Raw genomic sequence first — 25,339 nt, forward strand, 5'->3', positions numbered from 1 at the left:
GGGCGCCTGGGTGGCGCAGTCGGTTAAGCGTCCGACTTCAGCCAGGTCACGATCTCGCGGTCCGTGAGTTCGAGCCCCGCGTCAGGCTCTGGGCTGATGGCTCAGAGCCTGGAGCCTGTTTCCGATTCTGTGTCTCCCTCTCTCTCTGCCCCTCCCCAGTTCATGCTCTGTCTCTCTCTGTCCCAAAAATAAATAAAAACGTTGAAAGAAAAAAAAAAAAAAAATTTAAAAAAAACTGAGAACAAACTGAGGGTTGATGGGGGGTGGGAGGGAGGGGAGGGTGGGTGATGGGTATTGAGGAGGGCACCTTTTGGGATGAGCACTGGGTGTTGTATGGAAACCAATTTGTCAATAAATTTCATAAAAAAAAATAAATAAAGTTTAATCTGAGATTGTTTATGAAAAGTTGCAGCATCAAACTAAAAATGCTTTTGTGGCCAGTCATTATTATTCCTGCCTTAGGTAAATAATCAGGCAAAGTTTAATAGGACCAGACTTATTTTTCAAACTCATCTGACTTTGATCCTCTGATCGAAAAGTTGCTGACTATAGAGATAAAAATGATGTTTCAATGAATAATTTTAATGTATATTTGTGAATCCAATATTACACATTTTGTTTTTCTTTGACAAATTCTGAACTCTTCTAGTGTCATCAATATCTAGCCACAAGTACCCAAATTAATATTCCCACTTTCCTTTTTCCAGTCTGAGTTGGTCAATAAAAAAAATTGTTTATTTACCAAGCCCTCCAAGCTGAAGCTGCACAACTTGATGGAAATTAAACTTGATGTAAATGTTCATAATATATTACACATAGACAAACTTTATGCCAGCTTCTGTGTGGACCACTCAGAAAGTTCACTGAGACACCTGATGCCATCACCACAGACACTGAAACTGCAAACCTGTGATACCTTATTGCTTCTGCTGTCCTTACTCCACCAACTAATAGTTCTTTGAGGCCAATACCTAGAAATCTTCACTGAATGCCCCCTGAAATCAGAAACTGTTTTTTTAACATTTATTCCTGCTTTTCTTAAATGTTAACAGAAAGTATCCCTTATTAAATGCCCAATGTGTAGCCATAAGGCATAGCCTCCATACAAAGTATCAACAGATAATTCGGCTGGTCCTCAACGAACAAAAGGCAACAAAATAAGAAATGGGCTTGATTATATCAGGAAACAAGAATGTCTATTCTTTCCTTTGAAAAGAAGGGTCTAAGAAAGATTCTTTGCATGACCAAATTTTATCACAGTCTTGACCTTCTCCTAAGCCCAACTGTGTACTTCCTTGTAAAGAAAGAGCTCTACCAAGTCAATAACAAACAACCTCTAATCCTTATTATCTATTTATCCTCAATATCTAATGTCTAATCTAGACTCTTTACAGTAAGAAGTCAAGCCTGGTTCTTGCCACCAGATTTTGTCAACAATGCCTATAGATTTGAACAAATTCCTCCTTCTTGAGTTCTTTTGGGTAAACACCTAGTAGTATAAGTGCTGGGTACTTCCATTTTTAATTTTTTGAGGAACCTCCATACTGTTTTCCAGAGTGGCTGCACAAGTTTGCATCCCCACTAGCAGGACAAAAGTGTTCCCCTTTCTCCACATCCTCACCAAAATTTGTTGTTTCCTGAGTTGTAAATGTTAGCCATTTTGTCTTGTGTGAGGTGGTATCTCATTGTCGTTTTCATTTGTGTTTTCCTGATGATGAGTGATGTTGAACATCTTTTCATGTGTCTCTTAGCCACATGGCTGTAATCTCTGGAAAATGTCTTTTCATATCTTTTGCACATTTCTTCACTGGATTATGTGGTTTTTGTGTGTTGTTTTGATAAATCCTTAATAGAATTTTATATAAACCAAATATCCAATATGTCATTTGCTAATATCTTCTCCAGTTGCATTGGTTGTTTTCAGTTTTGTTGATTGTTTTCTTCACTGTTCAAAAGATTTTTATCTTGATGAGGCCCCAATAGTTCATTTTTGCTATTGTTTCCCTTCCTCCAGATATGTGTCTACTACAAAGTTGCTCAACTGAGGTAAAAGAGGCTGCTTCCTGTTTTCTCATTACTTCTGGTTCCATACAAATTTTAGAATTATTAGTTCCAGCTCTGTTAAGAAAGCTGGTGTTATTTTCATAAGGATTGTAATGAATGTGTGGATTGCTTTGGATAGCATAGACATTTTAACAATATTTGTTTTTTCCAATCTGTTACAGGGAGTATGGCCAGAGTTGCAAAAGATGAGTCTGCAAACAAAGTGCAGTTAAGTGAAGGTCCCCATACTGAGTTGGAATGAGGCCCCGACTCCAGAATGAAGCTTCTTTTTATTAGGATAATGGCTAATGACTACATGCATAAAGCCAGCTAAGTAAGTGTGTTAACCAATCTAATGGTTTAGCTTTTCAAGTTGAATTTCGAGTTAATTGGTTTCTGTAATACTAGGAAGGATTAAATGTGAAGGATGATCCAGCCCTGGACAATGTTAATGGCTCTAGGCATTCCTTATGAGAGCCACAGCCACGTTCAGCTGTGTAAACATGTCCTAAGGCCTTGCACCTTCTCCAGCCCTTACCTTTTGAAGTCTTTTCCTTTGATGCTTCTCTCCTGCATCTTTCATACCAATCCATGAGCATGAAATGTTTTTCCATTTATTTGTGTCCTGTTCAATAACTTTCATAAGCTTTCTATAGTTTTCAACATACAGATATCTTACCTCCTTAGTTAGGTTTATTCCTAGATATCTTATGGTTTTTGGTGCAAATATAAATGGAATCGATTCCTTGATTTCTCTTTCTGCTGCTTCATTGTTGGTGTATAGAAATGCAACTGATTTCTGTACATCTATCTCATATCCTGAGAAATTACTGAATTCGTGTATCAGTTTTGGCAGGTTTTTGGTGGAGTCTTTGGATTTTCCATGTAGATTATCAAGTCATCTGTGAAAATTTGACTTCTTTGCCAAATTTTGATGCTTTTTCTTTTTTTTTTTTTTGTTATTCGATTTTTGAGAACTTCCAATAATGTGTTGAACAACAGTGATGAGAGTGGACATCCCTGTTGTGTTCTTGACCTTAGGGGGAAAACTCTCAGTTTTTCCCCATTGAAGATGATATTAACTGTGGGTCTTTCATATATGGCTATTATGCCCCTACTTTCATGAAAGTTTTATCAAGTAAGGATGCTATATTTTGTCAAATGCTTTTGTTGCATCTATTGAGAGGATCATGTGGTTCTTATATTTTCTTTTATTAATGTGGTATATCATGTTGATTTATTTGTCGATATTGAGCCCAGGAAAAGATACCACTTCATCATGATGAATAATTATTTAATGTATTGTTGTATTCAATTTTCTATTTTCTTGTTGAGAACTTTTGCATTCATGTTCATCAGAGAGATTTGGCTGTAATTATCCTTTTTAATCAGGTCTTTGTTAGTTTTGGAATCAGTGTAACACTGGCCTCATAGAATGAGTTTGGAAGTCCTCCTTCCATTTCTATTTTTTGGAGCAGCTTCCAAAAATATTTATTAGCTTCTCTTCAAATGTATGGTTGAAATCCCCTGGAAAGCCATCTGGCCCTGGACACTGCTTGTTTGGAGATTTTTGATTACTGATTCAATTTCTTTGCTGGTTATGGATCTGCTCAAATTTTCTATTTCTTCCTGTTTCAGTTTTAGTAGTTTGTGCGATTCAAGGAATTTATCCATTTCTTCCAGATTGTCTATTTGTTGCCATATAATTGCTCATAATATTCTTATTGTTTGCATTTTTGCAGTGTTGGATGATGCATTATGATATAATGCCCTTCTTCATCTCTTGTTATAGTCTTTGTTTTAAAATCTAGATTTTCTAATGGAGGACCAAGATAGTGAAACAGCATGGAAGTTTTTTTTGTTTGTTTTTTTTTTTTTTGCATCCCTCATCCCTGAAATGCAGCCAGATCAACATTAAACCATCTTACACACCTAGAAAACTTATTTGAGGATTAAACCAACAATCTGCACAACCTAAACCACAGAACTCTGCAGGTATGTGGTGAAAAGAGGTGAATCGGGGGAGAGAGAAGCTGTGAAGGACAAGAAGCTGTTTTTGTTTGTGGAGAGAGGATGGAGACGGGGGGAGAGTATGTGAAAAACATCACCCTAAAAGCAGCTGGAGACAAAAGGGGGAGTGGAAACAGTCACAAAGTACTAAAAAAAGGGGGAAGGAAGAAGAAAGGAGACAGTTTAAATTCCAGTGAGACACTATAAAAAGTGGGAGTGCAGAGTCTGAAACTCTACAGCTTGATACCTGGCAGAGCTCTGGTGGGAAGGGTGAATCCCAAGGAGCAGAGAGCAAGGTCTGTGGGTTCCTCTGGCCACACGGGGAGAGGTGGTTCCCTTGCTGGGAGGACATTTGGTAGAGGCTGAGTGCCCTCCCCCGGGCAAAGGTCCCAGAGAACCCTGGAGAACAACCACCTTCCCTGGTGTTGGAACAAAGATGTTAAAGGTGGAGTCTGGCACCAGATGTGTGTTGTGATTTTTCATAATCCCTGAAATGCTACTGCTACATGATCACATGAATCTTTTCTGGGGTGGTCTAACACCTGGACACAAATTCTGGGCATTGACAGCAGGGTGATCTCCTGAACATTCCTGGGGACAGGGAAGCACCTGGCCATTGCTCAGCAAGACCCTCCCCCAGGGGATCAGAATGGGTCAAAGCCATAGTCCCTCTGAAGCCAGAAGTTGAGACACACAGCCACATCAGAGATAAAACTCAGGAGGGAGGTGCCACTTGGTATCCTGATGGCTTGGTCATGGACAGTGTAGAAGCGGGGAGTGGACAGAAGCCAGAGACAAAGGTGGGGTGCTTGACTGCCGGTTGGGGAGAGCACAGAGTTCTGATACTAGAGACTGGGTAGCTGGGTGATGCCATTTTCACCCTTCCCATACATGTGCATACATGCCTACACGTGCCACCACAATCCACCCCAGTAAGCTAAGCAGAGTCATCTAATGGAGATCGGAGCTGTTACACTAAGTCCTGCCCAACTGGGCCAGCTGCACTCTTGAGAAGGATAACCACAAATCTCTCTGCCTGCTTAGTTTATGGACTATAAAGTGCTTCATAGTTTGACTTCTAGGGGAAACCAAATGTAATTTCAAACATATTTCATTCTGTTTGCTAGTCCATGTATTCATTTTTTTCTTTTTCTTTTCTTATTCTTGAATACAGAAAGAGGAAACATTTTTTTTATTTTCCATTTTCATTAAAAACATTTTTCTTTAATTTTTTCTACCTTTTTTTACCTTTTTTGTATTTTTTTTAAAAATTCCACTTCACATTCATAATTTCATTTTATTCTATTCATTTTTTCACATTTTTAATGTTTTCTTTTTTTGCCTTTTTTTTCTTTTTTTTCCTTTTCTTACCTCTTTTATTATATAATTTATAAAGCTTCTTTAACAACCAGCCCAAAACACACCTAGGATCTAGCATCCTTCATTTATTTTTTTGTGTGTTGTTTTATTTTAAAAAAAATATAGTTCTTAGTTTATTAATTTCTTTTCTTCCTTCCAAATGATGAAACAAAAGAATTCACCCCAAAAGAAAGAACAGGAAGAAATGACAGCCAAGGACTTAATTAACACAGATACAAGCAAGATGTCTGAACCAGAATTTAGAATGACGATGAAAATAATGCTAACTGGGGTTGAAAATAGATTACAATCTCTTTCTGCAGAGATTAAAGAAGTAAAAGCTAGTCAGAATGAAATAAAAAATGCTATAACTGAGCTGCAAACTTGAATGGATGCCCCACAGTGGCAAGGATGGATAAAGCAGAGCAGTGAATCAGTGATGTAGATGACAAACTTATGGAGAATAATAAAGCAGAAAAAAGAGGGAGACTAAGGCAAAAGAGCACAATAAAAGAAACAGAGAACTCAATGACTCATTAAAAAGGAATAACATTAAAAAAAAAAAGTAATAACATCAGAATCATAGAGGTCCCAAAAGATGAAGAGAGAGAAAAATGGATAAAAGGTTTATGTGAGCAAATCCTAGTGGAAAACTTTCCTAACCTGGGGAAGACACAGACATCAAAATCCAGGAAGCACAGAAAACTCCCATTAGATTCAACAAAATCTGACCACCAAAGAGGCATATCATATCAAATTCACAAAATACTCATGCAAGGAAAGAATCATGAAGCAGCAAGGGAAAATATGTCCTTAACCTACAAGGGAAGACAAATCAGGTTTGCAGCAGACCTATTCACAGAAACTTGGCAGGCTAGAAAGGAGTGGCAGGGTGTATTCAATGTGATGACAGAAAAATATGCACTAAGAATTCTTTATCCAGCAAGGCTGTCATTCAAAGTAGAAGGAGTGATTAAAAGTTATTCAGACAAACAAACATTAAAGGATTTTGTGAGCACTAAACCAACCCTGCAAGAAATCTTAAGGGGGACTCTCTGAGGGGAGAAAGGACAGAAAAAACACAAAACAAAACAAAACAAAACAAAAAAACAAAAACAAAAAAACAAAAAAAATACCAAAAGGAACAAAACCTAGAAAGGACCAGGGAACACTGGTAGAAACTCCAACTCTATAGGCAACACAATGGCAATAAATTCATATCCTTCAGGACTCACTCTAAATGTCAATGGGCTAAACACTCCAATCAAAAGACATAGGGTAACAAAATGGATAAGAAAACAAGATGCATCTATATGCTGTTTACAAGAGACCCACTTTAGACCTAAAGGCACCTTCAGATTGAAAGTAAGGGGATGGAGAACCATCTATCATGCTAATGGTCACCAAAGAAAGCTGGAGAGCCATACTTACATCAGACAATCTACATTTTAAAATAAATACTGTGACAAGAGCTGAAGAAAGGCACTATATCATAATCATAAACTAAGGGGTTTATCCACCAAGAGGATCTAACAATTGCAAACATTTATGCTACAAATGTGGCACACATAAATATATAAACCAATCACAAACATAAAGAAACTCATTGATAATAAAACCATAATAAGGGGACTTCAAAACCTCACTTACAGCAATGGACAGATCATCTAAACAGAAAATCAACAAGGAAACAATAGCTTTGAATGACACACTGGACTGATGGACTTAACAGATATATTCAGAACATTTCATCCTAAAGCAGTGGAATACACATTCTTCTCCAGTGCACATGGAAAATTCTCTAGAATAGACCAACACTGGGACACAAATCAGCTCTCAAACAAGTGCAAAAAGATCAAGATCATACTGTGCATATTTTCAGACCACAACACTATGAAACTCGAAATCAACCACAAGAAAAAATTTGGAAGGATAACAAATACTTGGACACTAAACAACATCCTACTAAAGAATGAATGGGCTAAGAAGCTAAAGAGGAAATTAAAAAGTACATGGAAGCAAATGAAAATGATAACACCACAGCCCAAAACCTCTGGACTCAGCAAAGGAGGTCATAAGAGGGTATAGCAATCTGGGCCTTCCTAGAGAAGGAAGAATGGTCTTAGAAACACACCTAACCTTACACTTCAAAGAGCTGGGAAAAGAACAACAGAAGAAAGGAAGGGCAGAGAGAGATGGAGAACCAAACCAGAACCAGAAGAAGACAGGAAATAATAAAGATTAGACCAGAAATCAATGTTATCATAAACAAAAACAAACAAAAAACAATAGAACAGATCAAATAAACCAGGAGCTGGTTCTTTGAAAGAATTAACAAAATTGGTAAACCACTAGCCAGTTTGACCAAAAAGAAAAAGGAAAGGATCCAAATACATAAAATCAAGAATGAAAGAGGAAAGATTGCAACCAACCCAGCACAAATACAAACAATAATAAGAGAATATTATGAACAATTATACACCAAATAAAATGGGCAATCTGGAAGAAATGGAAAAATCCCTAGAAACATATAAACTACCAAAATTGAGGCAGGAAGAAATAGAAAATTTGAACAGACCCATACCCGGTAAAGAAATCAAATTAGTCATCAAAAATCTTCCAAAAAGAAGAGTCCAAGGGCAGATGGCTTTTCAGGGCCAGATGGCTTTAAGTGTTCTACCAAACATTTAAAGAAGAGTTAACACCTATTCTTTTGAAGCTGTTCAAAAAAAAAAAAAAGAAAAGAAAAAGAAAAAGAAAAAAAAGAAAAGAAAAAAGAAAGAAATGGAAAGAAAACTCCCAAACTTTTTCTACAAAGCCAGCATTACCTTGATTCCAAAACCAGACAAATCCCACTACAAAGGAGAATACAGGGGCATCTGGGTGTCTCAGTCAGTTAAGCAACTGACTTTGGCTCAGGTCATGATCTCAGAGTGTTAGGTTCTGTGCAGATAGCCTGGAGCCAGAGCCTACTTCAGATTCTGTGACTCCCTCTCTCTGCCCTTCCCCTGCTCATGCTCTGTCTATCTCTCAAAAGTAAATAAACTCTTTAAAAAATTTAAAAAAGGAGAACTACAGACCAATTACCCTGATGAACATGGATGAAAAAAATCCTCAACAAGATACAAAACTGGATCCAAAAATACATTGAAAGAATTATTCACCACGACCAAGTGGGACTTATACCTGTGATGCAGGGCTGGTTCAATATCCGCAAAACAATCAATGTGATTCATCACATCAATAAAAGAAAGGACAAGAACCACATGATCTTCTCAATAGATGCAGAGAAAGCATTTGACAAAATACAGCATTCTTTCTTGATGAAAACCCTCAAGAAATTAGGGAAAGAAGAATCATACCTCGAAAACATAAGAGTCCTAAACGAAAGACCCAACACTAATATCATCCTCCATGGGGAAAAACCGAGAGCTTTTTCCCTAAGTCAGGAACATGGGGATGTCCACTATCACCACTGTTATTCAACATATTATTGGAAGTCTTAGCCTCAGCAGTCAAACAACACAAAGGAATAAAAGACATCCAAATTGGCTAGGAGGAAGTCAAATGTTCATTCTTCACATTTGACATGATGCTCTATATGGGAAACCCAAAAGTATTCTACAAAAAAACTGCTAGAATTGATCCATACATTTAGCAAAGTCTCAGGATATAAAATCAATGCACAGAAATCGGTCATATTCCTATACACCAATAATGAAGCAGCAGAAAGAGAAATCAAGGAATAAATCGCATTTACAATTGCACCAAATACCATAAAATATCTAGGAATAAACCTAACCAAAGAGGTGAAAATTCTAATCACTGAAAACTATAGAAAGCTTATAAAAGAAATTGAAGAAGCCACACACACAAAAAAGGAAAAATATTCCATGCTCCTGGAATGGAAGATAAAGTGTTAAAATGTCAATACCACCTAAAGCAATCTACATATTCAATGCAATCCCTATCAAAATAATACCAGATCTTGAATACTGAAAACAAACTGAGAGTTTATGGGAGGTGGGGGAGAGGGGAAAGTGGGTGATGACCATTGAGGAAGGCACCTGTTGGGATGAGCACTGGGTGTTCTATGGAAACCATTTGACAATAAATTTTATTAAAATAAATAAAATAAATAAAATAAAATCCACTTTAGAGCAGAAAACAAAACAAAACAACAACAAAAAATAATAACACCAGAATTCTTCACAGAGCTAGAACAAACAATCCCAAAATTTGTATGGAACCAGAAAAGACCTGAATAGCCAAAGCAATCTTGAAAAAGAAAACCAAAGCTGGAGGCATCACAATCCTGGACTTCAAGGTGTATTACAAAGGTCTAATCATCAAGATAATATGGTACTGGCACTAAAAACAGACACTCAGATCAGTGGAACAGAATAGAGAACCCAGAAATGGACCCACAAATGTATAACCAATTAATCTTTGACAAAACAGAAAAGAATATCCAATGGAATAAAGACAGCCTCTTCAGTAAATGGTACTGGGAAAACTTGACAGTGACATGCTGAAAAATGAACCTGGACCACTTTCTTAGACCATACACAATAATAAACTCAAAATGGACGAAAGACCTAAATGTAAGACAGGAAGCCATAGAATCCTCGAGGAGAAAACAGGCAAAAACATCTTGGACCTTGGCCGCAGCAACTTCTTATTCAAAATGTCTCTGGAGGCAAGTGGAACAAAAGCAAAAATGAACTATTGGGACCTCTTCAAAATAAAAAGCTTTTGCACATCAAAGGAAACAATCAGCAAAACTAAAAGACAATCAACGTACTGGGAGAAGATATTTGCAAAAGACATATCAGATAAATGATTAATATCTAAAATTTATAAAGAACTTATCAAACTCCACACCCAAAAAACAAAGAATCCGGTGGAAAAAAATGGGAAAAACACACGGATAGACACTTTTTCAAAGAAGACATCCAGATGTCAAACAGACACATGAAAAAATCTCAACATCACTCATCAGCAGGGAAATACAAATTAAAACCACAATGAGATACCACCCTACTCCATTCAGGATGACTAAAGTTAACAACTCTGGCAATGACAGATGTTTGAGGATGTGGAGAAAGAGGATCTCTTTTGCACTGCTGGTAGGAATGCAAACTGGTGCAGCCACTCTGGAAAACGGTATGCAGGTTTCTCAAAAAGTTAAAAATAGAACTACCCTATGACCCAACAATTGCACTACTAGGTGTTTATCCAAGGGACGCAGGTGTGCTGTTTTGAAGGGCCACATGCACCCCAATGTTTATAGCAGCACTATTGACAATTCCAAAGTATGGAAAGAGTCCAAATGTCTATCGACGGATGAATGGATAAAGATGTGGTATATATATATATATACACACACACAATAGAGTATTACTCAGGAATCAAAAAGAATGAAATCTTGCCATTTGCAGCTATGTGGATGGAACTAGAGGTTATCATGCTAAGCGACATTAGTCAGTCAGAGAAACACAAATATCATATGACTTCACTCATATGATGAATTTAAGATACAAAACAGATGAACATAAGGGAAGGAAAGCAAAAATAACATAAAAGCAGGGAGGGGGACAAAACATAACAGACTCTTAAATATGGAGAACACACAGAGGGTTACTGGGGTGTTGTGGGAGGGGGGTGGGCTAAATGGGTAAGGGGCATTAAGGAATCCACTCCTGAAATTATTGTTGCACTATATGGTAACTAACTTGGTTGTAAATTCAAAAAAAATAAAAGAAAAAGAAAAAATAAAACCTAGATTATCTAAGTATGGCTATTCAGGCTTTCTTTGGTGTCCCTTAGCATGATAGATGGTTCTCCATCTTCTCACTTTCCATCTGCAGGTGTCTTTAGGTCTAAAATGAGTCTCTTAGCAGCAGCATATAGATGGATTTTGTTATTTGATCCAATCTGATACCCTATAAATTTGAGCATTTACTCCATTTACATTCAGATTGATTATTGCAAGATATGAATTTAGTACCATTGTGTTGTCTGTAGAGTTGGTGTTCTGGTGAAGTTCTCTGGTCTTCTCTTGTCTTTTTTGCCTGTTTTGTTTTGTTTTGTTTTGTTTTGTTTTGTTTTCTCCACTCAAAGAGTCCCCCTTTAAATTTCTTGCAGGGCTATTTCACTACTAGGTATTTATCCAAAGGATACAAAAAATGCTGATTCGAAGGGGCACATGCACTCCAATGTTTATAGTAGCACCATCGACAATAACCACTTTGTGGAAAGAGCGCAAATGTCCACTGATGGGCGAATGTGTGAAGAAAATGTAGTATATATACACATGTATGTATGTATGTATGTATGTATACTACATCCCATTACTAAGGATGAGATCACTAAGTAATATCCCATTGTCTGTGTGTGTATATACACAAAATATCAAAATCAAAAATATGAATCCTTGCCATTTGCAACAACGTGGATAGAATCAGAGTGTATTACACCAATCAAAACAAGTGAGTCAGAGAAGACAAATATCATATGATTACACTCGTATGTGGAATTTAAAAAACAAAACAGATGAACATAGGGGAAGGGAAGTAAAAATAAGAAAAAACAGAGAGAGAGACAAACCATAAGAACGTTTAAAAACAGAACAAACTAAGGATTGCTAGAAGGATGTTGGGTGGGGGGGGATGGGCTAAATGGGTGATGGGCATTAAGGAGGGCACTTGGGATGAGCACTAGGTGTTATATGTAAGTGATGAATCACTAAATTATATTACTGAAATAACTATTACACTATATGTTAACTAACTTGGATTTTTTTTTTATTTTTAATGTTTATATTTGAGGCAGAGAGAGCATATGAGGGTAGGGAACAGAGAAAGAATGAGAGAGAGAGAGAGAGAGAGAGAGAATCTGAAGCAGGCTACTGGCTCTGAGCTATCATCACAGAGCCAGAAGCAGGGCTCATTCTCATTCAGATCATGACCTGAGCTGAAATCCGAAGCTTAACCGAATGAGCCACCAGGGCACCCCAAGTTGGATTTAAATTAAAAAAAAAAATCTTGCAGGGCTGACTTAGTGGTCACAAATTCCTTTATTTTTGTTTTTTTGTTTTTTTGTTTTTTTGTTTTTGAAACTGTTTATCTCTCCTTCTATTCTGAATAACAGCCTTGCTGGCTAAAGAATTCTTGGCTGCATATTTTTCCCATTCAGCACATTGAATATATCCTCCCACTCCTTTCTAGCCTGCCAAGCTTCTGTGGATAGGTCTGCTGCAAACTTCATCTGTATTCCCTTGTAGATCAAGGACATATTTTCCCTACCTGCTTTCATGATTCTTTCCTTGTCTGTATAGTTTGTGAATTTGACTATGATATGCCTTGGTAATATTCAGTTTGGGTTGAATTTAATGGGAGTTCTCTGTGTTTCTTGGATTTTGATGTCTGTGTCCTTGCCTTGATTAGGGAATTTTTTCAGCTGTAATTTGCTCACAGAAATATTTTTCCCCTTATTCTCTCTCTTCTTCTTCTGGGACTCCTATGATATGAATGTTATTCCTCTTTTGCTGAGCTCTCTAAGTCTTGTATTGTAAAATTTTGTATTTGTGTCCTTTTCTCAGCTTCATTATTCTTTTGTGTGTAGCTCTCCAGTTTTCCCACCATCATTATTAAAGATACTGTCTTTTTACCATTGGATATTCTTGCATCCTTCACCATAGATTAATTGAGCATATAAGCATTGGTTTATTTCTAGACTCTCTATCCTATTCCATTCATGTATGTGTTTATTTTTGTGACAGTGTCATACTGTTTTGATTACTACATATTTGTAGTATATCTTGAAATCTGGAATTGTGATACCTCTGGTTTAGTTATTCTTCCTCAAGATTGCTTTAGCTCTTCAGAATCTTTTGTGATCCCAAACAAATCTTAAGATTATATGTTCTGGTTCTGTGAAAAATCCTGTTCATATTTTGACAGGCATTGCATTGCATCTGTAGACTGCTTTGAGTATTATGGAAATTTTAACAATATTGATTTTTCCAATGCATGAGCATAGAATATATTTCCATATGTATGTGTCATCTTCAATTATTTTATAAATGTTTTATGTCATATGATTTCACTAATATGTGGAATTTAAGAAAGAAAACAAATCAAAAAGCAAGGAAAAAACTGGCAAAAAAACAAACAACAACAACAAAAACAAACTTTTAAATACAGAGAACAAACCAGTGGTTGCCAGAGAGGAAGTGGGTGGGAGGATTGTTGAAATAGATAAAGGAGATTAAGAGTACATTTATCGGAAGGAGCACCAAGAAATTTACAGAATTGTTGATATTTTATTTTGTACACCTGAAACATAAACTATAAATTAATGTAAGTTATTATACTTCAATAAAATTTTATATATATCTGCCCATTGAGAGAACTTTATTTTATTTTAACACGGTCTTTTATTGATGTCCCTAAAAGGTACTATGGTTCTGCAGCTACCTATATCAGATGCTGTCTGTATATCATGCAGAACCATCTGTAAATTAGGCCCTTGGTCTCTTTTCCTTTCTCAACTGATAGTTGAGAATTCTTCATTATCAGATATTCATAGGCTGAGAGGCAAGGCCGTGTGGCAGGATAAAAGACTAAGGACACTTGAGTCATTATTTCATGTAATTTATTTGTGCCTGCATAGCAGATCTGGGCTCAATCACATATATACCACTCCCATTTGATGCTGAAGATTTGCTGTCCAGAACCAACCTTATAATTTGATCGATCAGATAACAGTCATGCTGGGTAGTACAGGTCGCATGGTAACTCAGTGACCCATTGTCAAGCACCCTGTCATAAATCCATAGCAAGCCCAGAGCTGCTTCCCCAAAGAAATTAATCTTTGCATGAAAGCAGGACCTAGCTCAAAACCATAAATTCTTGTGATGCCATTCATCTACAGGGGCTATCAATGGCTCCATACAGCATCTTTCTTGCCAGTAAAACTTCAAGAATCATTGAGTCTGATGGAATACATGACCCAATTGACTGAGCAGTTGCACAGCATTCTGGAATTGTTGGAGAGCCTTCTCTGACTTAAAACTAACAGCTTTGGGATCTCTAATAAAGGGGTGAGAGTAACACCCCCAAATAAAAAAAAAATATTTTGTCTCCAAGTTCCAAAGAGGCCCACCAGGCATCACACTTCTTTCTTCACTGTAATAGGGACCAGATGCAAGAACTCTTTCTTCACCTTAAAAGAGATATCTGGACATGCCCATACCACTGGATCTCTAGAAATTACATTGAGGAAGAAGCCCCTTACATTTTATCAGGATTAATCCCCACTCTCTACCACACATCTTTTACCAATAACTCTATTTCTGCTCACTAGGTCCAATTAGCATAATCCCATCAATGTAATGGTCTGGTGTAATATCTTGTGTAAGGGAAACACAATCAAGATCCTTGTGAAGGAGATGTGTACACTTGCACAAGCAATAAGACTACATCTGACACAGCTACTGCAGTTACAGTCACCCCTGGGTTAAGTTTGTGATAATTCACTGCTATTCTCTAAGATACATCTGTCTTCTGCACACCTAAATAGAAGAGTTAGATGGGAAGGTAGTGGGAAAAACACCTCTCTACCATGCAAGTCCTTATAATAGTGGCATGAATCCCTATAATGTTTCTGGGAATCAGTATGGTTTTGGATTACTAGTTGTGTAGGCATTTTTATTGCCCTCTTATATAGCCTTTCTGACCATAATAGACTTGATTCCACAGATCAGAAAAAAATGAAAGGATTCTCCTATCTCTAATTATCTGTATTCCAATTTTGAATTCTAAAACAGGAAAAATAACAACTAGATGGGCCAGGGGACCACTAGACCCACCATGATACCCTTCTGAGCTAAAAAAAAACAGGGATCATGTGACCCCCCTCCCCCTAAAGCTCCTACTTTGAATGGAGGGCCATAGTGGCATTTTCAGTTTCCTGAAAACAATGTCAGTTCAAAGCCAGTATCCACTGGTGCCTGAAAGTTTTCTTTCTGCCAATGCATGGCTATCCTGGAAGAAGGCAGTAGGTCCCTTTGGGGAAGTCTACAGAAAGAGTAACAGTATAGATTTTGTTACTGTGCTGGGGTCCTTCCTCAAGGGGACCAGTTCTCTCCTTCAATCAAGGAGTTATGGGCTTATAAACTGAGTCAATTTTGGGAATTCTTTGGTGGACTGTGACTCCCATTATTATAATTTAAGTTAGACTATTGCTCACTTGTTCTACATATCAAAACTTACTTTAATAGGCTTTCTATCCCTTCCACTTGTAACAATATCATGTTCGGGGCACCTGGGTGGCTCAGTCTGTTAAGTGTCTGACTCTTGATTTCATCTCAGGTCATGACCTTATAGTTTGTGAGTTCCAGCCCTGCATTGGGCTCTGTGCTGACAGTGCTGATCCTACTTGGGATTCCCCCCCCAACCTCTCTCTCTCTCTCTCTGCCCCTTCCCTGCTCATGCTGTCTCTGTCCCTCTCAAAATAAATAAACATATATATATATATATATATATATATATGTTTATATATGTATATGTATACATATATATGTTTATATATGTTTATATATATACATATATATGTTTATATATGTATATGTATACATATATGTTTATATATGTGTGTGTATATATATATATATATATATATATATATATATAATGATTTATTAGCAAAGGAAAGACCTTTGTGAAATTCAGACTATTCTGGTTGCTTCTTTGACACTGAAGTCCATTACAATAATTATGTGTACTTTGCCTTCAGCAGTTAGGTATAACCACTTTGTCTCTGCCACCCAAGGATCCAATTATTCCTATCACATTTAGATTTTCCCATTGAGTGGCTGTAGATTCTGGCCTAAATAGAAGAGAATCATGGAACTCTTCAATAATGCTTGGGCTCCACTCACAAATTTATCTTTCAAAGCACTGATGAAAGATATGTAGATATGTCATCTAGACCCTATCTTTGTGGGCCAGTGGGTCTTTAATCACAAACCTAATGTAACATTCCAATGTTACTAAACTTTTGAATATACTCCCCTTGATTAAACCAAGGGAGATGGCATTTTCATTTAATTTGAGGTGGGATATCTTTTGATTCATGTTTCAGCCAACAATCCAAGAAAATTATATATGTCCTTTTATCTACATGAGCTACAACATTAAATGCATTATTTCCTCCTATGGTCCCATACCAATAAATTTGACCTAATTTGACTTGTACCTTGTACCATTGTCCCACATCCTTACTATTCTTTCCCATATATATTCCCCAGATTTCTGTCTGTATAAATTAGGAAAATCAAGCACTTCTTTTGGAGCAGTTCTTTTGACAAAACATTTATAGGTCTTCTTTTTTACCTCACCATTTGGGACCTTGGGACTTGAGTCTACTCATAGGGGGCAACTGCCACAGAGGAGGCCATTACCTTTTTCACATGCAATGGTGACTGCAGTGGAAAGGCTGAATCCACTATGGATTAGAAGCCTGATAGGGAGCCTGGGTTGCTCAGTCAGCTGAGCAGCCAACTTCAGCTCAGATGATGAGTTCATGGTTCATGAGTTCAAGCCCCTCACTGGGTTTGCTGCTGCCAGGGCAGAGCTTACTTTAGATCCTCTCTCCCCCTCTCTCTCTTACCCTCCCCTACATATGCTCTTCTCTTAAAAATGAGTACATTTTTTGTAAAGAAGTCTGTTATCATTTGGGTGGGTAGGCCACTACATTTGAGGTACTACACTATACCAATTTTGCTGAGGGTGGCGAGAAGATATGCATGAGCAAATAAGACTCATCACATTTTAGGCAAGTGATATGCCCAGCTTCATCTCAGCTGAAGTCAGATGCTTAACTGACTGAGCCACCCAGGCATCCCATAGTCTGTCTTAAGAAAGAATTCTCTTAGGTCAGTTTAACCAAAATCCTCTTTACCTTTGGTATTTCCTCTTAGTAATTTTCCATCCTCTGGTCCTCACCAAGCTCCTGGGCTATAAATTCCCACTTGGCTTTTCTGTATTTAGAATTTAACCTAGTTCTATACTTCATATATTTTCCTCTATTGCAATAGTCCTGAATAAAACTGTTGGTTTGTATGTTTCTTTGTTTAACGAATGTAACTGTTGTTAATCTCACGTTTATATTTGCAGTTATGGTGCTATGACTTGAATAGGATAAAATTCATCATTGGAGCCCAGGACCCTTTACCCAGAACCCTAAGTGTGTACCTGTGAAACCTTTGTCATCACTCCTGACTGACTGATCAGAGATCCATTGGCAAGTCTGACTCCCAGATCATTGGTCCAGACCAACGTCCTTTGCAGCTGGTAGGGACAAGTTTGGATTATTACAATTTTGATTTAACTCTGGAATCTAGTTTAGAGTCCCAGAAAATGAGATGGTGGGTTAGGGTTCCAGGTTTCTCTGTAAGAAGCTCAGTTAGCATTCCATCCAAGCACAAACCGGGTTAGAGTGTCAACCTTTACTGTTCATAAGTATAAAGGTACTATTAGTTATAAACATGGAAGATTCTCAGTGACTAAAATCCTCCTTCTTGAACCCCTGCTGAAAATATGTTCTGCTAACTATGTCTGCTGTCTTTCATGTTGGCATGAATTTATTAAAGATGATTTGGAATTTCACAGGGTGCCTGGGTGGCTCAGTCAGTAAAGCATCCGACTTTGGTTCAGGTGGTGATCTCACAGCTTGTGAGTTCCAGCCCTGCGTTGGGCTCTGTGCTGACAGCTCAGAGCCTGGAGACTCCTTCCGATTCTGTGTCCTTCTTTCTCTCTGCCCTTCCCCCACTCATGCTTGCACTCTCTCTCTTAGTAATAATAATAATAATATGATTTGGAACTTCAATATCTTCTTTTGGAAATGTAAGGTGCTCAAAAACTGGCTCCTTAAACCTCTATATACCCTTCAAAGTTGCTCTTGTTTCCTCCTTTTACTGCTTTACATCTTTCCTCCAACCCTCTGAATCATTTATGTTTACTTTCCAATCACTACCTCTTTCATCCCTCTGCCTACCCTGCCAGACTTTTCCCTTCACATTTTGGTCCTTTAGCTCCCTACTGTACCTTTAACTTTAGCCCCCCTATCTTCCACTGAGGGTTCTAAAGAGAATTAGGGAATCCCACAAATAACTGCCTGAGGCTGAACAAATAACAAAAGGATATTAGGAAATAGAATTAGACTTTCTGTCCACTCAGTTGAGTTTTGGAGACTCCTTGACAGCTGCTAGATGTCCACTCAGTCACTATCCTAAAATTTACTCTGCAACCTTTATCAGGATATATATCAGGGCAAAAGAAAATCTCAAAACTCTACAAATACTGGTAAACAGATAACTTTAATGTGTCCTATTGCCAGAAACACATTTCAGATAAAAATATAAAGTGGAAATAAACCAGTGACATTGTATTACTATGTTTTATTGATTCAAGCCTAAAATTTTAGAATAAAAGCTCTGAAATTCCTGTTTGATTCTGCATACGTGTTATATATGTATGTCTATAAGTATGCATGCGTGTATATTATGTATATGTGACATTTTTGTGCCTCTGAATATTACCAAGTTAAATTATAAAATCTCTTAAAGAGATCTGTTCAAATTGGCTTACAGATAAATGAGCACATATACAAATTATTTCCCCAAATCCCAAAGATATGGACTAATCTATTTTTTTTTAAGTTCACATGATTTAAGATAATCTTTGGTAAACAAAACTAGTTTTTTAAATGGTTGGTAAAATAAAAACAGGCATGTCTTCAGAGTTGTCAGAATTAAATATACTTAAGATATACAATATTTTTCTACCTAGTTTAGTAGTCAAACAAGCTTATGTTATATATACCACAGGTTGAGATTATAAAACTATAAATTCAAACTTTAAAATCCATTAAAAGTTATAATGGAAATAAATTTTGATATATATCAAATGTGCTAGTAAATGGAAAGAAAATTTTTTTAAAAAAGGAAAATTTGTATGTTTAACTTTAGGTTCACTGCTTCTGAGATTTTTTTTTTTAATTTCCTAATTTGTCAATAAGAAAAATAGGATGATAGCTAGACTTTTTGTTTAGTTTGTGAATTTTTATGATCAAACATAATTGATAAACACAAGTGATTTAAATACATGTAAGTGCTCTAAAATTTATTTTTAAAACTTTTCAATAATTATGTTTATAATATATATTATATATTATATAATACTTTCTTATTGGCATTTCTTTTTTTAATGACAGTTTCATTGATATATAATTGACATGTAACATTCTATTATTTTAAGGTGTACCACAAAATTATTTGATACATGTATATATTTCAACATGACTACCACAAAAAGTTTAGTTAGCTTTCATCTCCACATAGTTACAAAGCTTTTTTTTCTTGAAATAAGAACTAAACTTCACTATAGTCAATTATATATATATAAATAAATATTATATTATTAATTATTAATTACTTACATTATATATAAATAATTATATGTATAAAGTAGATAGGTAGATGATAGACAGATAGATAGATAGATAGATAATAGATAGATAACTATAGTTACCATGTTCTACGTTACATTATGAGAACTTATTATCTTAAACCTGCCAGTTTCTACCTTTTTATCACCTTCACCCATTTACCCTATAACCTTCCTCCCACCTCTGGCAACTGCAAATCTGTTCTCTGTTTCTATAAGGTCAATTTTTTAGATATCCCATATAAGTGAAGTCATACAGTATTTGTGTTTTTCTGTGCAATTTATTTCACTTAAAATAATGTCACCAAGTTTCAACCACGTTGTCAGAAATGGGACAATTTCCTTATTAATTATAGGTGAATAATATTCCACTGCATATTAGATAAATAAATGAAACGTGGAAAGATAGATGATAGATAGATAGATAATAAAAATTTCTTTATGCATTCATCTGTAAATAGACACAGGTGGTTTCCGTGTGTTCACTATTGCAAATAGTGTTTCACTAAACATGGGGACCAACGGGATCAATTTTCCTTCCTTCAGATATATATTCAGAAGTGGAGATGTTAGATCATATTGTAATTATATTTGTAAGTTTTAAGGAACCACTATACTGTTTTCCACGTCTGCACCTATTTACATCCCCACCAATAGTGCACAACGATTCCCTTTACCACTTAGTCTCCAAAATATTATCTCTGTCTTTTCTATAACAGCCATTGGAACAAGTGTGAGATGATATTGCATTCTTATTTTGATTGATATTTCCCTGATTATTAATGAATTTGGCATATTTTCATGTCTTTGTTGGTTATTCATAATTCTTCTTTGGAAATGTCTATTGAGTTCCTATCACAGTTTTATAATCAGGTCGTTTGCTGATTTTTTGCTATTGGGTTTTATACATTCTTTGTGTATTTGATTAATAAACTTTAATAAGATATTATTTGCAATATTTTCTCCCTTTATTTAGATTCCCTTTTTATTTTGTTGATAGTTTTCATTGTTCTTCATAACTTTTTAGTTTGATGTAGTACATTTGATTGTTTTTGCTTTTATTGCCTTTGCTTTTAGTGTCAAGTTAAAAAATTATTGTGAAGAATGATGTCATGGACTTTTTCTACTATGTTTTCTTCTAGGAGAGTTTTTAAAGTTTTTATTTTAATTCCAATTACTTAATATGCACTGTTATATTAGTTTCAGGTGTACAATATACTGATTAAACAATTCCATATCACCCAGTGTTCATCATGACAAATGCACCCCTTAATCCCCATCACCTATTTCACCCATCCCCCAACTCACCTCCCCTCTGGTAACCATCAGTTTGTTCTCTAAACTTAAGAGTTTGTTTCTTGCTTTGTCTCTCTTTCTTTCTCTTTTCCCTTTGCTCATTTGTTTTATTTCTTAAATTCTACATAGGAGTGAAAACATATAGTATTTGTCTTTCTCTGATTAACTTATTTCATTTAGCATTATACTCTCTAGCTCCATCCATGTCCTTACAAATAACAATATTTTATTCTTTTTTATAGGTGAATAGCATTCCAGTACACACACACACACACACACACACACACACACATATGGTCAATGGATGTGTCAATGGACACAAGGACTGCTTCCATAATTTGGCTATTGTAAATAATGATGCAATAAATATAAAGGTGCACACATCCCTTTGAATTATTATTTCTCTATTTTTTGGTAAATACCAAGTAGTGAAATTTCTGAGTCATAGGATAGTCCTATTTTAATTTTTTTGAGGAACCTCAATACTGTTTTCCACAATGGTTGCACCAGTTTACATTCCCACCAACAGTACAAGAGGGTTCCTTTTTCTCCACATTCTGGCCAGTACCTGTTGTTACTTGTGTTGTTGCTTTTAGCAATTCTGATGGGCATGAGGTGATAGTGCATTATAGTGTTAATTTGCATTTCATGGATGATAAGTGAGGCTGAGCATCTTTTTATGTGTCTGTTGGCCATCTGGATGTATTCTTTTTTTAAATTTTTGTAATGTTTATTTATTGTTTTGAGACAGAGACAGAGAGACAGAGACAGAGTGCGAGTGGGGGAAGGGCAGAGAGAGATGGAGACACAGAATCCAAAACAGTCTCCAGGCTCTGAGCTGTCAGCACAGAGCCCGATGTGGGGCTTGAACCCACAAACAGCAAGATCATGACCTGAGCCAAAGTTGGATGCTAAACTGACAGAGCCACCCAGGTGCCCCTGGATGTCTTCTTTAGAGAAATATGGTTTATGTCTTCTGCCCATTTTCTAATTGGATTATTTGTCCTTTAAGTGTTGGTTTTATAAGTTCTTTATATATAAAGATACTTTATACTAACCCTTTATTGGGTATATCATTTGCAAATATTTTCTCCCATTACATAGGTTACCTTTTAGTTTTGTCGATTGTTTCCTTCACTTTGTAGAAGATTTTTATTTTGCAAAAGTCCCAATAGTTTATTTATCCTTTTGTTTCTCTTACTTCAGGGAACCAATCTGGAAAAAAGTTGCTATGGCTGATGTTACAGAGGTTACTACCTGTGTTCTCTTCTAGGATTTTCATGATTTCAGGTCTCACATTTTAATCCATTTTGGATTTATTTCTTGTGTGTGGTGTAAGAAACTTGATCAATGTCATTCTTTTTCATGTTACTGTCCAGTTTTCTCAACATCATTTGTTGAAGAGACTGTCTTGTTCATTGGATATCCCTTCCTGCTTTTTTGAACATTATTTGATCATATAATTATGGGTTTATTTCTGTATTCTCTGTTCTGTTCCCTTGATCTATATATCTGGTTTTTGGCTAGTATCATACAGTTTTGAACAACAGTTTTTTAATATAAATTGAAGTCTGGAATTATGATGTTTTTAGCTATGCTTTTCTTTTTCAAGATTGCTTTTGTTATTCAAAGTCTTTTGTGGTTCCATACAAATATTGAGATTATTTGTTCTAGTTCTGTAAAAAATGCTGGTATTTTTATAGGGATTGCATTAAATGTGTAGATTGCTTTAAGTAGTATAGACACTTATACAATATTTCGTCTTATAATCCATGAGCTTGGAATATCTTTCCATTTTTTGTGTCATCTTCAATTCCTTTCCTCAGTGTTTTATAGTTTTTTTAGGGTATCGGTGGTTCACCACTTTGGTTAGGTTTATTCCTAGGTATCTTATTATATTTAGTGCAGTTGTAAATGGGATTGTTTTCATAATTTCTCTTTCTTCTGATTCTATATGGGTGTATAGAAATGCAAAACAGATTATTGTACATTGGTATTGTATCCTACAACTTCACTGAATTCATTGTTCTGTTCTAGCAAATTTTGGTTGAGTCTTTGGGGTTTTATACATATATATATATATGTATATATATATAATGTCATGTCATCTGCAAATAGTGAAACTTTTACTTCTTTATTGATTTGGATTTTTTTTTTTTTGCTTCTTTTTGTTGTTATATTGATGTGGCTAGAACTTCTAGTACTATGTTGAATAAAAGTGGTAAAATTAGGGGCGCCTGGGTGACTCAGTCAGTTACATGTTTGGCTCAGGTCATGATCTCACAGTTCATGAGTTCCAGCCCCACATCAGGCTCTCTGCTATCGGCATGGGGCTTGCTCACTTTGAATCCTCTGCCCCCTCTCTCTCTGCCTCTCCCCTGCTTGTTCTCTCTCCCTAAAAATAAATAAACTTTTTTAAAAAGGGGTAAAAGTGTATATCCTTGTCAATTCCCGACAACAGGGGACAAGCTCTCAGTTTTTCCCCATTAAGCATGATGTTAGCTGTGGGTTTTTCATATACGGCCTTTAATAAGTTGAGGTATGATCCCTCTAAACGTACTTTGTTGAGGATTTGTATCATGAATGGATTTTATACTTTGTGAAATGCTTTTGGGGAGGGGTCAACATGGTGGAGAAGTAGGAGGACCCGAGGTTCCCAAATTCTTCAAACACAGCAGTTTTGAGTCCAGAAGACTTGGAATTCCAGGAATCCGGGCTATAGAGTAACAAAAACATCTCTAGGGGCCATAGGTGGGCCATAGGTGCATGATAGCAAACTAGGAGAGATAAAACAGGTGGCATAGGCATGGAGGGGAGCAATCCCCCATCTGTGGAGAGACAAAAGAAAGAGAAAAAGGCTGTGGAAGTGTAGGATTGTATTTGGACAAGAGGAAAACCACAGACCTAGGAAAAGAAAAAATGGAGAAAGAACCAATTTCTAACCACAGGGCTTTCTCTGGACTGGGGCCAGCTACCCTGTTCATGCACCTGGGGAGGTGGGGAACCAGCTCCGAGCTCAGTAGGGAACTCAGAGGCACAGTCTGAGAGAGCAGTCCCCTCCCTTGAGTGCTGTGTGAAGAAGACAAATAGCTGTTCCAAGGACAAAAGACCCTGCAGGCACCCACCAGCCAGATATCTTTTGTCAGCTGGCTGGGTGGACTGGCACTACCTGGAACCAGGGTGCACAGAGTGAGATCCTTTAAGACATCAGGGTTTGAATCCCAGCCGAGCACCTGAGAGGCAAAGGAGACTGTAGAGCAAAAGAAACTTGTGCACTTACACCCACATTACACTGTGAGGATGACCTAAACAGAGTGATTTGGGACACCCAGTGCCAAGGAGGGTGTAGAGACTAAGGTGTTGTCATTTTTCTCCCCATCACCAACAAGGTGGCGCTTCAGGGAACAGAGAAGGGGCCCACAATGGAAGCAGGACCCGCTTACACCAAACCACACCTCTCCATGCCTGGTAACTGCATATCTAACAGAATAAGATTGACACTGACCAAACCAGACAGCCCCTCCTACAGACCAGCAGAGCCACAGGTTCCAAGGCACCATCAGATATCTGTCCAGCAGTTTTGAATTTTCTGATTTGGTTCTTGGTCAATTTTTATTTTACATACATTTTCTCTCCTTTTCTTCCATTTTTTCCTCTTATTTCTTCCCTTCTCTAGGCTGGTTATTCTGGTTGTTGGCTTGTTAAAGCAGACATTTTTTATCTGTTTTTTCAGACCTCTTCTGCATCCCCTTCTAATTTATTTTCCTCTCTCTCTCTCTCTCTCTCTCTCTGGATTAAGCCATATAGTTTCTCTGATTCTCTGCCTGGTAATTTTTTTTTCTTTTCTCGTTCCCCACCCCTGTCATTTCTCTCTTTGTATGGGTTAGGCTTCTTCCACCACCACCATCCCCCCTTTTTCAAAAAATTTTCCAGGGTTACTTCAAAGCACACCTGCTGGAAGGTCCAAACTATCACTGCAAGTAGGGAGATAAAGCGACCAGAGTCACAACAACAGAGAGCACACAAAACAGTCCAAAAACACTTCAAGAATGTCCAGGCCCTTGAAAGTGTATGAACACTTTTTAATATGGTAGTGCTTGCAGGTGTAGGACACAGAA

The 25,339-nt window shown here is 36.8% G+C and overlaps 1 long non-coding RNA gene across 1 annotated transcript; it reads left to right on the forward strand.

The window, feature by feature from the left end:
• The first annotated feature begins 8,685 nt into the window (after positions 1–8,685).
• On the forward strand, positions 8,686–19,080 carry LOC115517121. Its single transcript, XR_003969725.1, has 3 exons — positions 8,686–8,789; positions 14,018–14,020; positions 19,070–19,080. It is a non-coding gene; the product is annotated as an uncharacterized LOC115517121 (long non-coding RNA).
• Positions 19,081–25,339: the final 6,259 nt, after the last annotated feature.

This window comes from Lynx canadensis, chromosome B3, assembly GCF_007474595.2.
Source record: "Lynx canadensis isolate LIC74 chromosome B3, mLynCan4.pri.v2, whole genome shotgun sequence".
NCBI classification, from domain to species: domain Eukaryota; kingdom Metazoa; phylum Chordata; class Mammalia; order Carnivora; family Felidae; genus Lynx; species Lynx canadensis.